This window comes from Oncorhynchus mykiss, chromosome 18 (assembly GCF_013265735.2).
Source record: "Oncorhynchus mykiss isolate Arlee chromosome 18, USDA_OmykA_1.1, whole genome shotgun sequence".
In the NCBI taxonomy this organism is placed as follows: Eukaryota; Metazoa; Chordata; class Actinopteri; order Salmoniformes; family Salmonidae; genus Oncorhynchus; species Oncorhynchus mykiss.
This window is the reverse complement of record NC_048582.1, coordinates 35,574,782-35,600,349: the sequence shown is the minus strand read 5'-3', so window position 1 is coordinate 35,600,349 and position 25,568 is coordinate 35,574,782. Positions and strand designations below refer to the sequence as shown.

Sequence of the window (25,568 nt, the reverse complement as noted above, 5' to 3'; positions counted from 1 at the left end):
CCCTGTGCTGTGAGATAGACTGACCTAATTTTGAGCTGTAGATCTGTACCTCACTCTGCAGTCTGTACTTGCCTATCAAAATCAGCTACCTGTGCTGTGAGATAGACTGACCTAGTGTTGAGCTGTAGATCTGTACCTCACTCTGCAGTCTGTACGCGCCTTTCAAAATCAGCTCCCTGTGCTGTGCAGTGAGATAGACTGACCTAGTGTTCAGCTGTAGACCTTTGCCTCACTCTGCAGTCTGTACTCGCCTATCAAAATCAGCTCCCTGTGCTGTGAGATAGACTGACCTAATGTTGAGCTGTAGATATGTACCTCACTCTGCAGTCTGTACGCGCCTATCAAAATCAGCTCCCTGTGCTGTGAGATAGACTGACCTAATTTTGAGCTGTAGATCTGTACCTCACTCTGCAGTCTGTACTTGCCTATCAAAATCAGCTACCTGTGCTGTGAGATAGACTGACCTAGTGTTGAGCTGTAGATCTGTACCTCACTCTGCAGTCTGTACGCGCCTTTCAAAATCAGCTCCCTCTGTTGTGCAGTGAGATAGACTGAGCTAATGTTGAGCTGTAGATCTGTACCTCACTCTGCAGTCTGTTCTCACCTATCAAAATAAGCTCCCTGTACTGTGCAGTGAGATAGACTGACCTAACGATGAGCTGTAGATCTGTACCTCCCTCTGCAGTCTGTACGCGCCTATCAAAATCAGCTCCCTGTGCTGTGATATAGACTGACCTAATGTTGAGCTGAAGATCTGTACCTCACTCTGCAGTCTGTACTCGCCTTTCAAAATCAGCTCCCTCTGTTGTGCAGTGAGAGAGACTGACCTAATGTTGAGCTGTAGATCTGTACCTCACTCTGCAGTCTGTTCTCACCTATCAAAATCAGCTCCCTGTGCTGTGCAGTGAGATAGACTGACCTAATGTTGAGCTGTAGATCTGTACCTCACTCTGCAGTCTGTACGCACCTATCGAAATCAGCTCCCTGTGCTGTGAGATAGACTGACCTAATTTTGAGCTGTAGATCTGTACCTCACTCTGCAGTCTGTACGCGCCTTTCAAAATCAGCTCCCTCTGTTGTGCAGTGAGATAGAATAATGTTGAGCTGTAGATCTGTACCTCACTCTGCAGTCTGTACGCACCTATCGAAATCAGCTCCCTGTGCTGTGAGATAGACTGACCTAATGTTGAGCTGTAGATCTGTACCTCACTCTGCAGTCTGTACGCGCATATCAAAATCAGCTCCCTGTGCTGTGCAGTGAGATAGACTGACCTAATGTTGAGCTGTAGATCTGTACCTCACTCTGCACTCTGTACTCACCTTTCAAAATCAGCTCCCTATACTGTGAGATAGACTGACCTAATGTTGAGCTGTAGATCTGTACCTCACTCTGCAGTCTGTACGCGCCTATCAAAATCAGCTCCCTGTGCAGAGAGATAGACTGACCTAATGTTTAGCTGTAGATCTGTACCTCACTCTGCAGTCTGTTCTCACCTATCCAAATCAGCTCCCTGTGCTGTGCAGTGAGATAGACTGACCTAGTGTTGAGCTGTAGACCTTTGCCTCACTCTGCAGTCTGTACTCCCCATCAAAATCAGCTCCCTGTGCTGTGCAGTGAGATAGACTGACCTAGTGTTGAGCTGTAGACCTTTGCCTCACTCTGCAGTCTGTACTCCCCATCAAAATCAGCTCCCTGTGCTGTGAGATAGACTGACCTAATGTTGAGCTGTAGATCTGTACCTCACTCTGCAGTCTGTACGCGCCTTTCAAAATCAGCTCCCTCTGTTGTGCAGTGAGATAGACTGACCTAATGTTGAGCTGTAGATCTGTACCTCACTCTGCAGTCTGTTCTCACCTATCAAAATCAGCTCCCTGTGCTGTGCAGTGAGATAGACTGACCTAGTGTTGAGCTGTAGACCTTTGCCTCACTCTGCAGTCTGTACTCCCCATCAAAATCAGCTCCCTGTGCTGTGAGATAGACTGACCTAATGTTGAGCTGTAGATATGTACCTCACTCTGCAGTCTGTACGCGCCTATCAAAATCAGCTCCCTGTGCTGTGAGATAGACTGACCTAATTTTGAGCTGTAGATCTGTACCTCACTCTGCAGTCTGTACTTGCCTATCAAAATCAGCTACCTGTGCTGTGAGATAGACTGACCTAGTGTTGAGCTGTAGATCTGTACCTCACTCTGCAGTCTGTACGCGCCTTTCAAAATCAGCTCCCTGTGCTGTGCAGTGAGATAGACTGACCTAGTGTTGAGCTGTAGACCTTTGCCTCACTCTGCAGTCTGTACTCGCCTATCAAAATCAGCTCCCTGTGCTGTGAGATAGACTGACCTAATGTTGAGCTGTAGATATGTACCTCACTCTGCAGTCTGTACGCGCCTATCAAAATCAGCTCCCTGTGCTGTGAGATAGACTGACCTAATTTTGAGCTGTAGATCTGTACCTCACTCTGCAGTCTGTACTTGCCTATCAAAATCAGCTACCTGTGCTGTGAGATAGACTGACCTAGTGTTGAGCTGTAGATCTGTACCTCACTCTGCAGTCTGTACGCGCCTTTCAAAATCAGCTCCCTCTGTTGTGCAGTGAGATAGACTGAGCTAATGTTGAGCTGTAGATCTGTACCTCACTCTGCAGTCTGTTCTCACCTATCAAAATCAGCTCCCTGTGCTGTGCAGTGAGATAGACTGACCTAACGATGAGCTGTAGATCTGTACCTCCCTCTGCAGTCTGTACGCGCCTATCAAAATCAGCTCCCTGTGCTGTGAGATAGACTGACCTAATTTTGAGCTGTAGATATGTACCTCTCTCTGCAGTCTGTACTCGCCTATCAAAATCAGCTCCCTGTGCTGTGAGATAGACTGACCTAATGTTGAGCTGTAGATCTGTACCTCACTCTGCAGTCTGTACTCGCCTATCAAAATCAGCTCCCTGTGCTGTGATATAGACTGACCTAATGTTGAGCTGAAGATCTGTACCTCACTCTGCAGTCTGTACTCGCCTTTCAAAATCAGCTCCCTCTGTTGTGCAGTGAGAGAGACTGACCTAATGTTGAGCTGTAGATCTGTACCTCACTCTGCAGTCTGTTCTCACCTATCAAAATCAGCTCCCTGTGCTGTGCAGTGAGATAGACTGACCTAATGTTGAGCTGTAGATCTGTACCTCACTCTGCAGTCTGTACGCACCTATCGAAATCAGCTCCCTGTGCTGTGAGATAGACTGACCTAGTTTTGAGCTGTAGATCTGTACCTCACTCTGCAGTCTGTACGCGCCTATCAAAATCAGCTCCCTGTGCTGTGCAGTGAGATAGACTAATGTTGAGCTGTAGATCTGTACCTCACTCTGCAGTCTGTACGCACCTATCGAAATCAGCTCCCTGTGCTGTGAGATAGACTGACCTAATGTTGAGCTGTAGATCTGTACCTCACTCTGCAGTCTGTACGCGCCTATCAAAATCAGCTCCCTGTGCTGTGCAGTGAGATAGACTGACCTAATGTTGAGCTGTAGATCTGTACCTCATTTTGCAGTCTGTACACGCCTATCAAAATCAGCTCCCTGTGCTGTGCAGTGAGATAGACTGACCTAATGTTGAGCTGTAGATATGTACTTCACTTTGCAGTCTGTACGCGCCTATAAAAATCAGCTCCCTGTGCTGTGCAGTGAGATAGACTGACCTAATGTTGAGCTGTAGATCTGTACCTCACTCTGCAGTCTGTACTCGCCTTTCAAAATCAGCTCCCTGTACTGTGAGATAGACTGACCTAATGTTGAGCTGTAGATCTGTACCTCACTCTGCAGTCTGTACGCGCCTATCAAAATCAGCTCCCTCTGTTGTGCAGTGAGATAGACTGAGCTAATGTTGAGCTGTAGATCTGTACCTCACTCTGCAGTCTGTTCTCACCTATCAAAATCAGCTCCCTGTGCTGTGAGATAGACTGACCTAATTTTGAGCTGTAGATCTGTACCTCACTCTGCAGTCTGTACTCGCCTATCAAAATCAGCTACCTGTTCTGTGAGATAGACTGACCTAGTGTTGAGCTGTAGACCTTTACCTCACTCTGCAGTCTGTACTCGCCTATCAAAATCAGCTCCCTGTGCTGTGAGATAGACTGACCTAATGTTGAGTTGAAGATCTGTACCTCACTCTGCAGTCTGTACTCGCCTATCAAAATCAGCTCCCTGTGCTGTGCAGTGAGATAGACTGACCTAATGTTGAGCTGTAGATATGTACCTCACTCTGCAGTCTGTACTCGCCTATCAAAATCAGCTCCCTGTGCTGTGAGATAGACTGACCTAATGTTGAGCTGTAGATCTGTACCTCACTCTGCAGTCTGTTCTCACCTATCCAAATCAGCTCCCTGTGCTGTGCAGTGAGATAGACTGACCTAATGTTGAGCTGTAGATATGTACCTCACTCTGCAGTCTGTACGCGCCTATCAAAATCAGCTCCCTGTGCAGAGAGAGACTGACCTAATGTTGAGCTGTAGATCTGTACCTCACTCTGCAGTCTGTTCTCACCTATCCAAATCAGCTCCCTGTGCTGTGCAGTGAGATAGACTGACCTAATGTTGAGCTGTAGATCTGTACCTCACTCTGCAGTCTGTACGCGCCTATCAAAATCAGCTCCCTGTGCTGTGCAGTGAGATAGACTGACCTAATGTTGAGCTGTAGATCTGTACCTCACTCTGCAGTCTGTACTCGCCTTTCAAAATCAGCTCCCTGTACTGTGAGATAGACTGACCTAATGTTGAGCTGTAGATATGTACCTCACTCTGCACTCTGTACTCGCCTATCAAAATCAGCTCCCTGTTCTGTGAGATAGACTGACCTAGTGTTGAGCTGTAGACCTTTACCTCACTCTGCAGTCTGTACGCGCCTATCAAAATCTGCTCCCTGTGCTGTGACATAGACTGACCTAATGTTGAGCTGTAGATCTGTACCTCACTCTGCAGTCTGTGCTCGCCTATCAAAATCAGCTACCTGTGCTGTGAGATAGACTGACCTAGTGTTGAGCTGTAGACCTTTACCTCACTCTGCAGTCTGTACGCGCCTATCAAAATCTGCTCCCTGTGCTGTGACATAGACTGACCTAATTTTGAGCTGTAGATCTGTACCTCAATCTGCAGTCTGTTCTCACCTATCAAAATCAGCTCCCTGTGCTGTGCAGTGAGACAGACTGACCTAATGTTGAGCTGTAGATCTGTACCTCACTCTGCAGTCTGTACGCGTCTTTCAAAATCAGCTCCCTCTGTTGTGCAGTGAGATAGACTGACCTAATGTTGAGCTGTAGACCTTTACCTCACTCTGCAGTCTGTACGCGCCTATCAAAATCTGCTCCCTGTGCTGTGACATAGACTGACCTAATGTTGAGCTGTAGATCTGTACCTCACTCTGCAGTCTGTACTCGCCTTTCAAAATCAGCTCCCTGTACTGTGAGATAGACTGACCTAATGTTGAGCTGTAGATATGTACCTCACTCTGCAGTCTGTTCTCAACTATCAAAATCAGCTCCCTGTGCAGAGAGATAGACTGACCTAATCTTGAGCTGTAGATCTGTACCTCACTCTGCAGTCTGTACGCGCCTATCAAAATCAGCTCCCTGTGCTGTGCAGTGAGATAGACTGACCTAATGTTGAGCTGTAGATCTGTGCCTCACTCTGCAGTCTGTAGTCGCCTTTCAAAATCAGCTCCCTGTACTGTGAGATAGACTGACCTAATGTTGAGCTGTAGATCTGTACCTCACTCTGCAGTCTGTACTCACCTATCAAAATCAGCTCCCTGTGCTGTGCAGTGAGATAGACTGACCTAATGTTGAGCTGAAGATCTGTACCTCACTCTGCAGTCTGTACTCGCCTTTCAAAATCAGCTCCCTCTGTTGTGCAGTGAGAGAGACTGACCTAATGTTGAGCTGTAGATCTGTACCTCACTCTGCAGTCTGTTCTCACCTATCAAAATCAGCTCCCTGTGCTGTGCAGTGAGATAGACTGACCTAATGTTGAGCTGTAGATCTGTACCTCACTCTGCAGTCTGTACGCACCTATCGAAATCAGCTCCCTGTGCTGTGAGATAGACTGACCTAATTTTGAGCTGTAGATCTGTACCTCACTCTGCAGTCTGTACGCGCCTATCAAAATCAGCTCCCTGTGCTGTGCAGTGAGATAGACTGACCTAATGTTGAGCTGTAGATCTGTACCTCACTCTGCAGTCTGTACGCACCTATCGAAATCAGCTCCCTGTGCTGTGACATAGACTGACCTAATGTTGAGCTGTAGATCTGTACCTCACTCTGCAGTCTGTACGCGCCTATCAAAATCAGCTCCCTGTGCAGAGAGATAGACTGACCTAATGTTGAGCTGTAGATCTGTACCTCACTCTGCAGTCTGTTCTCACCTATCCAAATCAGTTCCCTGTGCTGTGCAGTGAGATAGACTGACCTAATGTTGAGCTGTAGATCTGTACCTCACTGTGCAGTCTGTACGCGCCTTTCAAAATCAGCTCCCTCTGTTGTGCAGTGAGATAGACTGACCTAATGTTGAGCTGTAGATCTGTACCTCACTCTGCAGTCTGTTCTCACCTATCAAAATCAGCTCCCTGTGCTGTGCAGTGAGATAGACTGACCTAGTGTTGAGCTGTAGACCTTTACCTCACTCTGCAGTCTGTACTCGCCTATCAAAATCAGCTCCCTGTGCTGTGAGATAGACTGACCTAATGTTGAGCTGTAGATATGTACCTCACTCTGCAGTCTGTACTCGCCTTTCAAAATCAGCTCCCTCTGTTGTGCAGTGAGAGAGACTGACCTAATGTTGAGCTGTAGATCTGTACCTCACTCTGCAGTCTGTACTCGCCTATCAAAATCAGCTCCCTGTGCTGTGATATAGACTGACCTAATGTTGAGCTGAAGATCTGTACCTCACTCTGCAGTCTGTACTCGCCTTTCAAAATCAGCTCCCTCTGTTGTGCAGTGAGAGAGACTGACCTAATGTTGAGCTGTAGATCTGTACCTCACTCTGCAGTCTGTTCTCACCTATCAAAATCAGCTCCCTGTGCTGTGCAGTGAGATAGACTGACCTAATGTTGAGCTGTAGATCTGTACCTCACTCTGCAGTCTGTACGCACCTATCGAAATCAGCTCCCTGTGCTGTGAGATAGACTGACCTAATTTTGAGCTGTAGATCTGTACCTCACTCTGCAGTCTGTACGCGCCTATCAAAATCAGCTCCCTGTGCTGTGCAGTGAGATAGACTAATGTTGAGCTGTAGATCTGTACCTCACTCTGCAGTCTGTACGCACCTATCGAAATCAGCTCCCTGTGCTGTGAGATAGACTGACCTAATGTTGAGCTGTAGATCTGTACCTCACTCTGCAGTCTGTACGCGCATATCAAAATCAGCTCCCTGTGCTGTGCAGTGAGATAGACTGACCTAATGTTGAGCTGTAGATCTGTACCTCACTCTGCAGTCTGTACTTGCCTATCAAAATCAGCTACCTGTGCTGTGAGATAGACTGACCTAGTGTTGAGCTGTAGATCTGTACCTCACTCTGCAGTCTGTACGCGCCTTTCAAAATCAGCTCCCTGTGCTGTGCAGTGAGATAGACTGACCTAGTGTTGAGCTGTAGACCTTTGCCTCACTCTGCAGTCTGTACTCGCCTATCAAAATCAGCTCCCTGTGCTGTGAGATAGACTGACCTAATGTTGAGCTGTAGATATGTACCTCACTCTGCAGTCTGTACGCGCCTATCAAAATCAGCTCCCTGTGCTGTGAGATAGACTGACCTAATTTTGAGCTGTAGATCTGTACCTCACTCTGCAGTCTGTACTTGCCTATCAAAATCAGCTACCTGTGCTGTGAGATAGACTGACCTAGTGTTGAGCTGTAGATCTGTACCTCACTCTGCAGTCTGTACGCGCCTTTCAAAATCAGCTCCCTCTGTTGTGCAGTGAGATAGACTGAGCTAATGTTGAGCTGTAGATCTGTACCTCACTCTGCAGTCTGTTCTCACCTATCAAAATCAGCTCCCTGTGCTGTGCAGTGAGATAGACTGACCTAACGATGAGCTGTAGATCTGTACCTCCCTCTGCAGTCTGTACGCGCCTATCAAAATCAGCTCCCTGTGCTGTGAGATAGACTGACCTAATTTTGAGCTGTAGATATGTACCTCTCTCTGCAGTCTGTACTCGCCTATCAAAATCAGCTCCCTGTGCTGTGAGATAGACTGACCTAATGTTGAGCTGTAGATCTGTACCTCACTCTGCAGTCTGTACTCGCCTATCAAAATCAGCTCCCTGTGCTGTGATATAGACTGACCTAATGTTGAGCTGTAGATCTGTACCTCACTCTGCAGTCTGTACTCGCCTATCAAAATCAGCTCCCTGTGCTGTGAGATAGACTGACCTAGTGTTGAGCTGTAGATCTGTACCTCACTCTGCAGTCTGTACTCGCCTTTCAAAATCAGCTCCCTCTGTTGTGCAGTGAGAGAGACTGACCTAATGTTGAGCTGTAGATCTGTACCTCACTCTGCAGTCTGTTCTCACCTATCAAAATCAGCTCCCTGTGCTGTGCAGTGAGATAGACTGACCTAATGTTGAGCTGTAGATCTGTACCTCACTCTGCAGTCTGTACGCACCTATCGAAATCAGCTCCCTGTGCTGTGAGATAGACTGACCTAATTTTGAGCTGTAGATCTGTACCTCACTCTGCAGTCTGTACGCGCCTATCAAAATCAGCTCCCTGTGCTGTGCAGTGAGATAGACTAATGTTGAGCTGTAGATCTGTACCTCACTCTGCAGTCTGTACGCACCTATCGAAATCAGCTCCCTGTGCTGTGAGATAGACTGACCTAATGTTGAGCTGTAGATCTGTACCTCACTCTGCAGTCTGTACGCTCCTATCAAAATCAGCTCCCTGTGATGTGCAGTGAGATAGACTGACCTAATGTTGAGCTGTAGATCTGTACCTCATTTTGCAGTCTGTACACGCCTATCAAAATCAGCTCCCTGTGCTGTGCAGTGAGATAGACTGACCTAATGTTGAGCTGTAGATATGTACTTCACTTTGCAGTCTGTGCGCGCCTATAAAAATCAGCTCCCTGTGCTGTGCAGTGAGATAGACTGACCTAATGTTGAGCTGTAGATCTGTACCTCACTCTGCAGTCTGTACTCGCCTTTCAAAATCAGCTCCCTGTACTGTGAGATAGACTGACCTAATGTTGAGCTGTAGATCTGTACCTCACTCTGCAGTCTGTACGCGCCTATCAAAATCAGCTCCCTCTGTTGTGCAGTGAGATAGACTGAGCTAATGTTGAGCTGTAGATCTGTACCTCACTCTGCAGTCTGTTCTCACCTATCAAAATCAGCTCCCTGTGCTGTGAGATAGACTGACCTAATTTTGAGCTGTAGATCTGTACCTCACTCTGCAGTCTGTACTCGCATATCAAAATCAGCTACCTGTTCTGTGAGATAGACTGACCTAATGTTGAGCTGTAGATCTGTACCTCACTCTGCAGTCTGTACGCGCCTATCAAAATCAGCTCCCTCTGTTGTGCAGTGAGATAGACTGAGCTAATGTTGAGCTGTAGATCTGTACCTCACTCTGCAGTCTGTTCTCACCTATCAAAATCAGCTCCCTGTGCTGTGAGATAGACTGACCTAATTTTGAGCTGTAGATCTGTACCTCACTCTGCAGTCTGTACTCGCCTATCAAAATCAGCTACCTGTTCTGTGAGATAGACTGACCTAGTGTTGAGCTGTAGACCTTTACCTCACTCTGCAGTCTGTACTCGCCTATCAAAATCAGCTCCCTGTGCTGTGAGATAGACTGACCTAATGTTGAGTTGAAGATCTGTACCTCACTCTGCAGTCTGTACTCGCCTATCAAAATCAGCTCCCTGTGCTGTGCAGTGAGATAGACTGACCTAATGTTGAGCTGTAGATATGTACCTCACTCTGCAGTCTGTACTCGCCTATCAAAATCAGCTCCCTGTGCTGTGAGATAGACTGACCTAATGTTGAGCTGTAGATCTGTACCTCACTCTGCAGTCTGTTCTCACCTATCCAAATCAGCTCCCTGTGCTGTGCAGTGAGATAGACTGACCTAATGTTGAGCTGTAGATATGTACCTCACTCTGCAGTCTGTACGCGCCTATCAAAATCAGCTCCCTGTGCAGAGAGAGACTGACCTAATGTTGAGCTGTAGATCTGTACCTCACTCTGCAGTCTGTTCTCACCTATCCAAATCAGCTCCCTGTGCTGTGCAGTGAGATAGACTGACCTAATGTTGAGCTGTAGATCTGTACCTCACTCTGCAGTCTGTACGCGCCTATCAAAATCAGCTCCCTGTGCTGTGCAGTGAGATAGACTGACCTAATGTTGAGCTGTAGATCTGTACCTCACTCTGCAGTCTGTACTCGCCTTTCAAAATCAGCTCCCTGTACTGTGAGATAGACTGACCTAATGTTGAGCTGTAGATATGTACCTCACTCTGCACTCTGTACTCGCCTATCAAAATCAGCTCCCTGTTCTGTGAGATAGACTGACCTAGTGTTGAGCTGTAGACCTTTACCTCACTCTGCAGTCTGTACGCGCCTATCAAAATCTGCTCCCTGTGCTGTGACATAGACTGACCTAATGTTGAGCTGTAGATCTGTACCTCACTCTGCAGTCTGTGCTCGCCTATCAAAATCAGCTACCTGTGCTGTGAGATAGACTGACCTAGTGTTGAGCTGTAGACCTTTACCTCACTCTGCAGTCTGTACGCGCCTATCAAAATCTGCTCCCTGTGCTGTGACATAGACTGACCTAATTTTGAGCTGTAGATCTGTACCTCAATCTGCAGTCTGTTCTCACCTATCAAAATCAGCTCCCTGTGCTGTGCAGTGAGACAGACTGACCTAATGTTGAGCTGTAGATCTGTACCTCACTCTGCAGTCTGTACGCGTCTTTCAAAATCAGCTCCCTCTGTTGTGCAGTGAGATAGACTGACCTAATGTTGAGCTGTAGACCTTTACCTCACTCTGCAGTCTGTACGCGCCTATCAAAATCTGCTCCCTGTGCTGTGACATAGACTGACCTAATGTTGAGCTGTAGATCTGTACCTCACTCTGCAGTCTGTACTCGCCTTTCAAAATCAGCTCCCTGTACTGTGAGATAGACTGACCTAATGTTGAGCTGTAGATATGTACCTCACTCTGCAGTCTGTTCTCAACTATCAAAATCAGCTCCCTGTGCAGAGAGATAGACTGACCTAATCTTGAGCTGTAGATCTGTACCTCACTCTGCAGTCTGTACGCGCCTATCAAAATCAGCTCCCTGTGCTGTGCAGTGAGATAGACTGACCTAATGTTGAGCTGTAGATCTGTGCCTCACTCTGCAGTCTGTAGTCGCCTTTCAAAATCAGCTCCCTGTACTGTGAGATAGACTGACCTAATGTTGAGCTGTAGATCTGTACCTCACTCTGCAGTCTGTACTCACCTATCAAAATCAGCTCCCTGTGCTGTGCAGTGAGATAGACTGACCTAATGTTGAGCTGAAGATCTGTACCTCACTCTGCAGTCTGTACTCGCCTTTCAAAATCAGCTCCCTCTGTTGTGCAGTGAGAGAGACTGACCTAATGTTGAGCTGTAGATCTGTACCTCACTCTGCAGTCTGTTCTCACCTATCAAAATCAGCTCCCTGTGCTGTGCAGTGAGATAGACTGACCTAATGTTGAGCTGTAGATCTGTACCTCACTCTGCAGTCTGTACGCACCTATCGAAATCAGCTCCCTGTGCTGTGAGATAGACTGACCTAATTTTGAGCTGTAGATCTGTACCTCACTCTGCAGTCTGTACGCGCCTATCAAAATCAGCTCCCTGTGCTGTGCAGTGAGATAGACTGACCTAATGTTGAGCTGTAGATCTGTACCTCACTCTGCAGTCTGTACGCACCTATCGAAATCAGCTCCCTGTGCTGTGACATAGACTGACCTAATGTTGAGCTGTAGATCTGTACCTCACTCTGCAGTCTGTACGCGCCTATCAAAATCAGCTCCCTGTGCAGAGAGATAGACTGACCTAATGTTGAGCTGTAGATCTGTACCTCACTCTGCAGTCTGTTCTCACCTATCCAAATCAGTTCCCTGTGCTGTGCAGTGAGATAGACTGACCTAATGTTGAGCTGTAGATCTGTACCTCACTGTGCAGTCTGTACGCGCCTTTCAAAATCAGCTCCCTCTGTTGTGCAGTGAGATAGACTGACCTAATGTTGAGCTGTAGATCTGTACCTCACTCTGCAGTCTGTTCTCACCTATCAAAATCAGCTCCCTGTGCTGTGCAGTGAGATAGACTGACCTAGTGTTGAGCTGTAGACCTTTACCTCACTCTGCAGTCTGTACTCGCCTATCAAAATCAGCTCCCTGTGCTGTGAGATAGACTGACCTAATGTTGAGCTGTAGATATGTACCTCACTCTGCAGTCTGTACTCGCCTTTCAAAATCAGCTCCCTCTGTTGTGCAGTGAGAGAGACTGACCTAATGTTGAGCTGTAGATCTGTACCTCACTCTGCAGTCTGTACTCGCCTATCAAAATCAGCTCCCTGTGCTGTGATATAGACTGACCTAATGTTGAGCTGAAGATCTGTACCTCACTCTGCAGTCTGTACTCGCCTTTCAAAATCAGCTCCCTCTGTTGTGCAGTGAGAGAGACTGACCTAATGTTGAGCTGTAGATCTGTACCTCACTCTGCAGTCTGTTCTCACCTATCAAAATCAGCTCCCTGTGCTGTGCAGTGAGATAGACTGACCTAATGTTGAGCTGTAGATCTGTACCTCACTCTGCAGTCTGTACGCACCTATCGAAATCAGCTCCCTGTGCTGTGAGATAGACTGACCTAATTTTGAGCTGTAGATCTGTACCTCACTCTGCAGTCTGTACGCGCCTATCAAAATCAGCTCCCTGTGCTGTGCAGTGAGATAGACTAATGTTGAGCTGTAGATCTGTACCTCACTCTGCAGTCTGTACGCACCTATCGAAATCAGCTCCCTGTGCTGTGAGATAGACTGACCTAATGTTGAGCTGTAGATCTGTACCTCACTCTGCAGTCTGTACGCGCATATCAAAATCAGCTCCCTGTGCTGTGCAGTGAGATAGACTGACCTAATGTTGAGCTGTAGATCTGTACCTCACTCTGCAGTCTGTACTTGCCTATCAAAATCAGCTACCTGTGCTGTGAGATAGACTGACCTAGTGTTGAGCTGTAGATCTGTACCTCACTCTGCAGTCTGTACGCGCCTTTCAAAATCAGCTCCCTGTGCTGTGCAGTGAGATAGACTGACCTAGTGTTGAGCTGTAGACCTTTGCCTCACTCTGCAGTCTGTACTCGCCTATCAAAATCAGCTCCCTGTGCTGTGAGATAGACTGACCTAATGTTGAGCTGTAGATATGTACCTCACTCTGCAGTCTGTACGCGCCTATCAAAATCAGCTCCCTGTGCTGTGAGATAGACTGACCTAATTTTGAGCTGTAGATCTGTACCTCACTCTGCAGTCTGTACTTGCCTATCAAAATCAGCTACCTGTGCTGTGAGATAGACTGACCTAGTGTTGAGCTGTAGATCTGTACCTCACTCTGCAGTCTGTACGCACCTATCGAAATCAGCTCCCTGTGCTGTGCAGTGAGATAGACTGACCTAATGTTGAGCTGTAGATCTGTACCTCACTCTGCAGTCTGTACGCACCTATCGAAATCAGCTCCCTGTGCTGTGAGATAGACTGACCTAATTTTGAGCTGTAGATCTGTACCTCACTCTGCAGTCTGTACGCGCCTATCAAAATCAGCTCCCTGTGCTGTGCAGTGAGATAGACTAATGTTGAGCTGTAGATCTGTACCTCACTCTGCAGTCTGTACGCACCTATCGAAATCAGCTCCCTGTGCTGTGAGATAGACTGACGTAATGTTGAGCTGTAGATCTGTACCTCACTCTGCAGTCTGTACGCTCCTATCAAAATCAGCTCCCTGTGATGTGCAGTGAGATAGACTGACCTAATGTTGAGCTGTAGATCTGTACCTCATTTTGCAGTCTGTACACGCCTATCAAAATCAGCTCCCTGTGCTGTGCAGTGAGATAGACTGACCTAATGTTGAGCTGTAGATATGTACTTCACTTTGCAGTCTGTGCGCGCCTATAAAAATCAGCTCCCTGTGCTGTGCAGTGAGATAGACTGACCTAATGTTGAGCTGTAGATCTGTACCTCACTCTGCAGTCTGTACTCGCCTTTCAAAATCAGCTCCCTGTACTGTGAGATAGACTGACCTAATGTTGAGCTGTAGATCTGTACCTCACTCTGCAGTCTGTACGCGCCTATCAAAATCAGCTCCCTCTGTTGTGCAGTGAGATAGACTGAGCTAATGTTGAGCTGTAGATCTGTACCTCACTCTGCAGTCTGTTCTCACCTATCAAAATCAGCTCCCTGTGCTGTGAGATAGACTGACCTAATTTTGAGCTGTAGATCTGTACCTCACTCTGCAGTCTGTACTCGCCTATCAAAATCAGCTACCTGTTCTGTGAGATAGACTGACCTAATGTTGAGCTGTAGATCTGTACCTCACTCTGCAGTCTGTACGCGCCTATCAAAATCAGCTCCCTCTGTTGTGCAGTGAGATAGACTGAGCTAATGTTGAGCTGTAGATCTGTACCTCACTCTGCAGTCTGTTCTCACCTATCAAAATCAGCTCCCTGTGCTGTGAGATAGACTGACCTAATTTTGAGCTGTAGATCTGTACCTCACTCTGCAGTCTGTACTCGCCTATCAAAATCAGCTACCTGTTCTGTGAGATAGACTGACCTAGTGTTGAGCTGTAGACCTTTACCTCACTCTGCAGTCTGTACTCGCCTATCAAAATCAGCTCCCTGTGCTGTGAGATAGACTGACCTAATGTTGAGTTGAAGATCTGTACCTCACTCTGCAGTCTGTACTCGCCTATCAAAATCAGCTCCCTGTGCTGTGCAGTGAGATAGACTGACCTAATGTTGAGCTGTAGATATGTACCTCACTCTGCAGTCTGTACTCGCCTATCAAAATCAGCTCCCTGTGCTGTGAGATAGACTGACCTAATGTTGAGCTGTAGATCTGTACCTCACTCTGCAGTCTGTTCTCACCTATCCAAATCAGCTCCCTGTGCTGTGCAGTGAGATAGACTGACCTAATGTTGAGCTGTAGATATGTACCTCACTCTGCAGTCTGTACGCGCCTATCAAAATCAGCTCCCTGTGCAGAGAGAGACTGACCTAATGTTGAGCTGTAGATCTGTACCTCACTCTGCAGTCTGTTCTCACCTATCCAAATCAGCTCCCTGTGCTGTGCAGTGAGATAGACTGACCTAATGTTGAGCTGTAGATCTGTACCTCACTCTGCAGTCTGTTCTCACCTATCAAAATCAGCTCCCTGTGCTGTGCAGTGAGATAGACTGACCTAATGTTGAGCTGTAGATCTGTACCTCACTCTGCAGTCTGTACTCGCCTTTCAAAATCAGCTCCCTGTTCTGTGAGATAGACTGACCTAGTGTTGAGCTGTAGACCTTTACCTCACTCTGCAGTCTGTACGCGCCTATCAAAATCTGCTCCCTGTGCTGTGACATAGACTGACCTAATGTTGAGCTGTAGATCTGTACCTCACTCTGCAGTCTGTGCTCGCCTATCAAAATCAGCTACCTGTGCTGTGAGATAGACTGACCTAGTGTTGAGCTGTAGACCTTTACCTCACTCTGCAGTCTGTACGCGCCTATCAAAATCTGCTCCCTGTGCTGTGACATAGACTGACCTAATTTTGAGCTGTAGATCTGTACCTCAATCTGCAGTCTGTTCTCACCTATCAAAATCAGCTCCCTGTGCTGTGCAGTGAGACAGACTGACCTAATGTTGAGCTGTAGATCTGTACCTCACTCTGCAGTCTGTACGCGTCTTTCAAAATCAGCTCCCTCTGTTGTGCAGTGAGATAGACTGACCTAATGTTGAGCTGTAGACCTTTACCTCACTCTGCAGTCTGTACGCGCCTATCAAAATCTGCTCCCTGTGCTGTGACATAGACTGACCTAATGTTGAGCTGTAGATCTGTACCTCACTCTGCAGTCTGTACTCGCCTTTCAAAATCAGCTCCCTGTACTGTGAGATAGACTGACCTAATGTTGAGCTGTAGATATGTACCTCACTCTGCAGTCTGTTCTCAACTATCAAAATCAGCTCCCTGTGCAGAGAGATAGACTGACCTAATCTTGAGCTGTAGATCTGTACCTCACTCTGCAGTCTGTACGCGCCTATCAAAATCAGCTCCCTGTGCTGTGCAGTGAGATAGACTGACCTAATGTTGAGCTGTAGATCTGTGCCTCACTCTGCAGTCTGTAGTCACCTTTCAAAATCAGCTCCCTGTACTGTGAGATAGACTGACCTAATGTTGAGCTGTAGATCTGTACCTCACTCTGCAGTCTGTACTCACCTATCAAAATCAGCTCCCTGTGCTGTGCAGTGAGATAGACTGACCTAATGTTGAGCTGAAGATCTGTACCTCACTCTGCAGTCTGTACTCGCCTTTCAAAATCAGCTCCCTCTGTTGTGCAGTGAGAGAGACTGACCTAATGTTGAGCTGTAGATCTGTACCTCACTCTGCAGTCTGTTCTCACCTATCAAAATCAGCTCCCTGTGCTGTGCAGTGAGATAGACTGACCTAATGTTGAGCTGTAGATCTGTACCTCACTCTGCAGTCTGTACGCACCTATCGAAATCAGCTCCCTGTGCTGTGAGATAGACTGACCTAATTTTGAGCTGTAGATCTGTACCTCACTCTGCAGTCTGTACGCGCCTATCAAAATCAGCTCCCTGTGCTGTGCAGTGAGATAGACTGACCTAATGTTGAGCTGTAGATCTGTACCTCACTCTGCAGTCTGTACGCACCTATCGAAATCAGCTCCCTGTGCTGTGACATAGACTGACCTAATGTTGAGCTGTAGATCTGTACCTCACTCTGCAGTCTGTACGCGCCTATCAAAATCAGCTCCCTGTGCAGAGAGATAGACTGACCTAATGTTGAGCTGTAGATCTGTACCTCACTCTGCAGTCTGTTCTCACCTATCCAAATCAGTTCCCTGTGCTGTGCAGTGAGATAGACTGACCTAATGTTGAGCTGTAGATCTGTACCTCACTGTGCAGTCTGTACGCGCCTTTCAAAATCAGCTCCCTCTGTTGTGCAGTGAGATAGACTGACCTAATGTTGAGCTGTAGATCTGTACCTCACTCTGCAGTCTGTTCTCACCTATCAAAATCAGCTCCCTGTGCTGTGCAGTGAGATAGACTGACCTAGTGTTGAGCTGTAGACCTTTACCTCACTCTGCAGTCTGTACTCGCCTATCAAAATCAGCTCCCTGTGCTGTGAGATAGACTGACCTAATGTTGAGCTGTAGATATGTACCTCACTCTGCAGTCTGTACTCGCCTTTCAAAATCAGCTCCCTCTGTTGTGCAGTGAGAGAGACTGACCTAATGTTGAGCTGTAGATCTGTACCTCACTCTGCAGTCTGTACTCGCCTATCAAAATCAGCTCCCTGTGCTGTGATATAGACTGACCTAATGTTGAGCTGAAGATCTGTACCTCACTCTGCAGTCTGTACTCGCCTTTCAAAATCAGCTCCCTCTGTTGTGCAGTGAGAGAGACTGACCTAATGTTGAGCTGTAGATCTGTACCTCACTCTGCAGTCTGTTCTCACCTATCAAAATCAGCTCCCTGTGCTGTGCAGTGAGATAGACTGACCTAATGTTGAGCTGTAGATCTGTACCTCACTCTGCAGTCTGTACGCACCTATCGAAATCAGCTCCCTGTGCTGTGAGATAGACTGACCTAATTTTGAGCTGTAGATCTGTACCTCACTCTGCAGTCTGTACGCGCCTATCAAAATCAGCTCCCTGTGCTGTGCAGTGAGATAGACTGACCTAATGTTGAGCTGTAGATCTGTACCTCACTCTGCAGTCTGTACTTGCCTATCAAAATCAGCTACCTGTGCTGTGAGATAGACTGACCTAGTGTTGAGCTGTAGATCTGTACCTCACTCTGCAGTCTGTACGCGCCTTTCAAAATCAGCTCCCTGTGCTGTGCAGTGAGATAGACTGACCTAGTGTTGAGCTGTAGACCTTTGCCTCACTCTGCAGTCTGTACTCGCCTATCAAAATCAGCTCCCTGTGCTGTGAGATAGACTGACCTAATGTTGAGCTGTAGATATGTACCTCACTCTGCAGTCTGTACGCGCCTATCAAAATCAGCTCCCTGTGCTGTGAGATAGACTGACCTAATTTTGAGCTGTAGATCTGTACCTCACTCTGCAGTCTGTACTTGCCTATCAAAATCAGCTACCTGTGCTGTGAGATAGACTGACCTAGTGTTGAGCTGTAGATCTGTACCTCACTCTGCAGTCTGTACGCGCCTTTCAAAATCAGCTCCCTCTGTTGTGCAGTGAGATAGACTGAGCTAATGTTGAGCTGTAGATCTGTACCTCACTCTGCAGTCTGTTCTCACCTATCAAAATCAGCTCCCTGTGCTGTGCAGTGAGATAGACTGACCTAACGATGAGCTGTAGATCTGTACCTCCCTCTGCAGTCTGTACGCGCCTATCAAAATCAGCTCCCTGTGCTGTGAGATAGACTGACCTAATTTTGAGCTGTAGATATGTACCTCTCTCTGCAGTCTGTACTCGCCTATCAAAATCAGCTCCCTGTGCTGTGAGATAGACTGACCTAATGTTGAGCTGTAGATCTGTACCTCACTCTGCAGTCTGTACTCGCCTATCAAAATCAGCTCCCTGTGCTGTGATATAGACTGACCTAATGTTGAGCTGTAGATCTGTACCTCACTCTGCAGTCTGTACTCGCCTATCAAAATCAGCTCCCTGTGCTGTGAGATAGACTGACCTAGTGTTGAGCTGTAGATCTGTACCTCACTCTGCAGTCTGTACTCGCCTTTCAAAATCAGCTCCCTCTGTTGTGCAGTGAGAGAGACTGACCTAATGTTGAGCTGTAGATCTGTACCTCACTCTGCAGTCTGTTCTCACCTATCAAAATCAGCTCCCTGTGCTGTGCAGTGAGATAGACTGACCTAATGTTGAGCTGTAGATCTGTACCTCACTCTGCAGTCTGTACGCACCTATCGAAATCAGCTCCCTGTGCTGTGAGATAGACTGACCTAATTTTGAGCTGTAGATCTGTACCTCACTCTGCAGTCTGTACGCGCCTATCAAAATCAGCTCCCTGTGCTGTGCAGTGAGATAGACTAATGTTGAGCTGTAGATCTGTACCTCACTCTGCAGTCTGTACGCACCTATCGAAATCAGCTCCCTGTGCTGTGAGATAGACTGACCTAATGTTGAGCTGTAGATCTGTACCTCACTCTGCAGTCTGTACGCTCCTATCAAAATCAGCTCCCTGTGATGTGCAGTGAGATAGACTGACCTAATGTTGAGCTGTAGATCTGTACCTCATTTTGCAGTCTGTACACGCCTATCAAAATCAGCTCCCTGTGCTGTGCAGTGAGATAGACTGACCTAATGTTGAGCTGTAGATATGTACTTCACTTTGCAGTCTGTGCGCGCCTATAAAAATCAGCTCCCTGTGCTGTGCAGTGAGATAGACTGACCTAATGTTGAGCTGTAGATCTGTACCTCACTCTGCAGTCTGTACTCGCCTTTCAAAATCAGCTCCCTGTACTGTGAGATAGACTGACCTAATGTTGAGCTGTAGATCTGTACCTCACTCTGCAGTCTGTACGCGCCTATCAAAATCAGCTCCCTCTGTTGTGCAGTGAGATAGACTGAGCTAATGTTGAGCTGTAGATCTGTACCTCACTCTGCAGTCTGTTCTCACCTATCAAAATCAGCTCCCTGTGCTGTGAGATAGACTGACCTAATTTTGAGCTGTAGATCTGTACCTCACTCTGCAGTCTGTACTCGCCTATCAAAATCAGCTACCTGTTCTGTGAGATAGACTGACCTAGTGTTGAGCTGTAGATCTGTACCTCACTCTGCAGTCTGTACGCGCCTATCAAAATCAGCTCCCTGTGCTGTGCAGTGAGATAGACTGACCTAATGTTGAGCTGTAGATCTGTGCCTCACTCTGCAGTCTGTACTCGCCTTTCAAAATCAGCTCCCTGTACTGTGAGATAGACTGACTTAATGTTGAGCTGTAGATCTGTACCTCACTCTGCAGTCTGTACTCACCTATCAAAATCAGCTCCCTGTGCTGTGCAGTGAGATAGACTGACCTAATGTTGAGCTGAAGATCTGTACCTCACTCTGCAGTCTGTACTCGCCTTTCAAAATCAGCTCCCTCTGTTGTGCAGTGAGAGAGACTGACCTAATGTTGAGCTGTAGATCTGTACCTCACTCTGCAGTCTGTTCTCACCTATCAAAATCAGCTCCCTGTGCTGTGCAGTGAGATAGACTGACCTAATGTTGAGCTGTAGATCTGTACCTCACTCTGCAGTCTGTACGCACCTATCGGAATCAGCTCCCTGTGCTGTGAGATAGACTGACCTAATTTTGAGCTGTAGATCTGTACCTCACTCTGCAGTCTGTACGCGCCTATCAAAATCAGCTCCCTGTGCTGTGCAGTGAGATAGACTGACCTAATGTTGAGCTGTAGATCTGTACCTCACTCTGCAGTCTGTACGCGCCTATCAAAATCAGCTCCCTGTGCTGTGCAGTGAGATACACTGACCTAATGTTGAGCTGTAGATCTGTACCTCATTTTGCAGTCTGTACACGCCTATCAAAATCAGCTCCCTGTGCTGTGCAGTGAGATAGACTGACCTAATGTTGAGCTGTAGATATGTACCTCTCTCTGCAGTCTGTACTCGCCTATCAAAATCAGCTCCCTGTGCTGTGAGATAGACTGACCTAATGTTGAGCTGTAGATCTGTACCTCACTCTGCAGTCTGTACTCGCCTATCAAAATCAGCTCCCTGTGCTGTGATATAGACTGACCTAATGTTGAGCTGTAGATCTGTACCTCACTCTGCAGTCTGTACTCGCCTATCAAAATCAGCTCCCTGTGCTGTGAGATAGACTGACCTAGTGTTGAGCTGTAGATCTGTACCTCACTCTGCAGTCTGTACTCGCCTTTCAAAATCAGCTCCCTCTGTTGTGCAGTGAGAGAGACTGACCTAATGTTGAGCTGTAGATCTGTACCTCACTCTGCAGTCTGTTCTCACCTATCAAAATCAGCTCCCTGTGCTGTGCAGTGAGATAGACTGACCTAATGTTGAGCTGTAGATCTGTACCTCACTCTGCAGTCTGTACGCACCTATCGAAATCAGCTCCCTGTGCTGTGAGATAGACTGACCTAATTTTGAGCTGTAGATCTGTACCTCACTCTGCAGTCTGTACGCGCCTATCAAAATCAGCTCCCTGTGCTGTGCAGTGAGATAGACTAATGTTGAGCTGTAGATCTGTACCTCACTCTGCAGTCTGTACGCACCTATCGAAATCAGCTCCCTGTGCTGTGAGATAGACTGACCTAATGTTGAGCTGTAGATCTGTACCTCACTCTGCAGTCTGTACGCTCCTATCAAAATCAGCTCCCTGTGATGTGCAGTGAGATAGACTGACCTAATGTTGAGCTGTAGATCTGTACCTCATTTTGCAGTCTGTACACGCCTATCAAAATCAGCTCCCTGTGCTGTGCAGTGAGATAGACTGACCTAATGTTGAGCTGTAGATATGTACTTCACTTTGCAGTCTGTGCGCGCCTATAAAAATCAGCTCCCTGTGCTGTGCAGTGAGATAGACTGACCTAATGTTGAGCTGTAGATCTGTACCTCACTCTGCAGTCTGTACTCGCCTTTCAAAATCAGCTCCCTGTACTGTGAGATAGACTGACCTAATGTTGAGCTGTAGATCTGTACCTCACTCTGCAGTCTGTACGCGCCTATCAAAATCAGCTCCCTCTGTTGTGCAGTGAGATAGACTGAGCTAATGTTGAGCTGTAGATCTGTACCTCACTCTGCAGTCTGTTCTCACCTATCAAAATCAGCTCCCTGTGCTGTGAGATAGACTGACCTAATTTTGAGCTGTAGATCTGTACCTCACTCTGCAGTCTGTACTCGCCTATCAAAATCAGCTACCTGTTCTGTGAGATAGACTGACCTAGTGTTGAGCTGTAGATCTGTACCTCACTCTGCAGTCTGTACGCGCCTATCAAAATCAGCTCCCTGTGCTGTGCAGTGAGATAGACTGACCTAATGTTGAGCTGTAGATCTGTGCCTCACTCTGCAGTCTGTACTCGCCTTTCAAAATCAGCTCCCTGTACTGTGAGATAGACTGACCTAATGTTGAGCTGTAGATCTGTACCTCACTCTGCAGTCTGTACTCACCTATCAAAATCAGCTCCCTGTGCTGTGCAGTGAGATAGACTGACCTAATGTTGAGCTGAAGATCTGTACCTCACTCTGCAGTCTGTACTCGCCTTTCAAAATCAGCTCCCTCTGTTGTGCAGTGAGAGAGACTGACCTAATGTTGAGCTGTAGATCTGTACCTCACTCTGCAGTCTGTTCTCACCTATCAAAATCAGCTCCCTGTGCTGTGCAGTGAGATAGACTGACCTAATGTTGAGCTGTAGATCTGTACCTCACTCTGCAGTCTGTACGCACCTATCGGAATCAGCTCCCTGTGCTGTGAGATAGACTGACCTAATTTTGAGCTGTAGATCTGTACCTCACTCTGCAGTCTGTACGCGCCTATCAAAATCAGCTCCCTGTGCTGTGCAGTGAGATAGACTGACCTAATGTTGAGCTGTAGATCTGTACCTCACTCTGCAGTCTGTACGCGCCTATCAAAATCAGCTCCCTGTGCTGTGCAGTGAGATACACTGACCTAATGTTGAGCTGTAGATCTGTACCTCATTTTGCAGTCTGTACACGCCTATCAAAATCAGCTCCCTGTGCTGTGCAGTGAGATAGACTGACCTAATGTTGAGCTGTAGATATGTACTTCACTTTGCAGTCTGTACGCGCCTATAAAAATCAGCTCCCTGTGCTGTGCAGTGAGATAGACTGACCTAATGTTGAGCTGTAGATCTGTACCTCACTCTGCAGTCTGTACTCGCCTTTCAAAATCAGCTCCCTGTACTGTGAGATAGACTGACCTAATGTTGAGCTGTAGATCTGTACCTCACTCTGCAGTCTGTACGCGCCTATCAAAATCAGCTCCCTCTGTTGTGCAGTGAGATAGACTGAGCTAATGTTGAGCTGTAGATCTGTACCTCACTCTGCAGTCTGTTCTCACCTATCAAAATCAGCTCCCTGTGCTGTGAGATAGACTGACCTAATTTTGAGCTGTAGATCTGTACCTCACTCTGCAGTCTGTACTCGCCTATCAAAATCAGCTACCTGTTCTGTGAGATAGACTGACCTAGTGTTGAGCTGTAGATCTGTACCTCACTCTGCAGTCTGTACGCGCCTATCAAAATCAGCTCCCTGTGCTGTGCAGTGAGATAGACTGACCTAATGTTGAGCTGTAGATCTGTGCCTCACTCTGCAGTCTGTACTCGCCTTTCAAAATCAGCTCCCTGTACTGTGAGATAGACTGACCTAATGTTGAGCTGTAGATCTGTACCTCACTCTGCAGTCTGTACTCACCTATCAAAATCAGCTCCCTGTGCTGTGCAGTGAGATAGACTGACCTAATGTTGAGCTGAAGATCTGTACCTCACTCTGCAGTCTGTACTCGCCTTTCAAAATCAGCTCCCTCTGTTGTGCAGTGAGAGAGACTGACCTAATGTTGAGCTGTAGATCTGTACCTCACTCTGCAGTCTGTTCTCACTTATCAAAATCAGCTCCCTGTGCTGTGCAGTGAGATAGACTGACCTAATGTTGAGCTGTAGATCTGTACCTCACTCTGCAGTCTGTACGCACCTTTCGAAATCAGCTCCCTGTGCTGTGAGATAGACTGACCTAATTTTGAGCTGTAGATCTGTACCTCACTCTGCAGTCTGTACTCGCCTATCAAAATCAGCTACCTGTTCTGTGAGATAGACTGACCTAGTGTTGAGCTGTAGATCTGTACCTCACTCTGCAGTCTGTACGCGCCTATCAAAATCAGCTCCCTGTGCTGTGCAGTGAGATAGACTGACCTAATGTTGAGCTGTAGATCTGTGCCTCACTCTGCAGTCTGTACTCGCCTTTCAAAATCAGCTCCCTGTACTGTGAGATAGACTGACCTAATGTTGAGCTGTAGATCTGTACCTCACTCTGCAGTCTGTACTCACCTATCAAAATCAGCTCCCTGTGCTGTGCAGTGAGATAGACTGACCTAATGTTGAGCTGAAGATCTGTACCTCACTCTGCAGTCTGTACTCGCCTTTCAAAATCAGCTCCCTCTGTTGTGCAGTGAGAGAGACTGACCTAATGTTGAGCTGTAGATATGTACCTCACTCTGCAGTCTGTTCTCACCTATCAAAATCAGCTCCCTGTGCTGTGCAGTGAGATAGACTGACCTAATGTTGAGCTGTAGATCTGTACCTCACTCTGCAGTCTGTACGTACCTATCGGAATCAGCTCCCTGTGCTGTGAGATAGACTGACCTAATTTTGAGCTGTAGATCTGTACCTCACTCTGCAGTCTGTACGCGCCTATCAAAATCAGCTCCCTGTGCTGTGCAGTGAGATAGACTGACCTAATGTTGAGCTGTAGATCTGTACCTCACTCTGCAGTCTGTACGCGCCTATCAAAATCAGCTCCCTGTGCTGTGCAGTGAGATAGACTGACCTAATGTTGAGCTGTAGATCTGTACCTCATTTTGCAGTCTGTACACGCCTATCAAAATCAGCTCCCTGTGCTGTGCAGTGAGATAGACTGACCTAATGTTGAGCTGTAGATATGTACTTCACTTTGCAGTCTGTACGCGCCTATAAAAATCAGCTCCCTGTGCTGTGCAGTGAGATAGACTGACCTAATGTTGAGCTGTAGATCTGTACCTCACTCTGCAGTCTGTACTCGCCTTTCAAAATCAGCTCCCTGTACTGTGAGATAGACTGACCTAATGTTGAGCTGTAGATCTGTACCTCACTCTGCAGTCTGTACGCGCCTATCAAAATCAGCTCCCTCTGTTGTGCAGTGAGATAGACTGAGCTAATGTTGAGCTGTAGATCTGTACCTCACTCTGCAGTCTGTTCTCACCTATCAAAATCAGCTCCCTGTGCTGTGAGATAGACTGACCTAATTTTGAGCTGTAGATCTGTACCTCACTCTGCAGTCTGTACTCGCCTATCAAAATCAGCTACCTGTTCTGTGAGATAGACTGACCTAGTGTTGAGCTGTAGATCTGTACCTCACTCTGCAGTCTGTACGCGCCTATCAAAATCAGCTCCCTGTGCTGTGCAGTGAGATAGACTGACCTAATGTTGAGCTGTAGATCTGTGCCTCACTCTGCAGTCTGTACTCGCCTTTCAAAATCAGCTCCCTGTACTGTGAGATAGACTGACCTAATGTTGAGCTGTAGATCTGTACCTCACTCTGCAGTCTGTACTCACCTATCAAAATCAGCTCCCTGTGCTGTGCAGTGAGA

General features: G+C 47.1%; 1 long non-coding RNA gene across 1 annotated transcript in view; it reads left to right on the top strand.

Annotated features, from left to right (window-relative positions):
- LOC118941150 overlaps nt 1–25,568 on the top strand; it is a 159,778-nt gene that overhangs the window by 79,551 nt on the left and 54,659 nt on the right. The window lies entirely within an intron of this gene.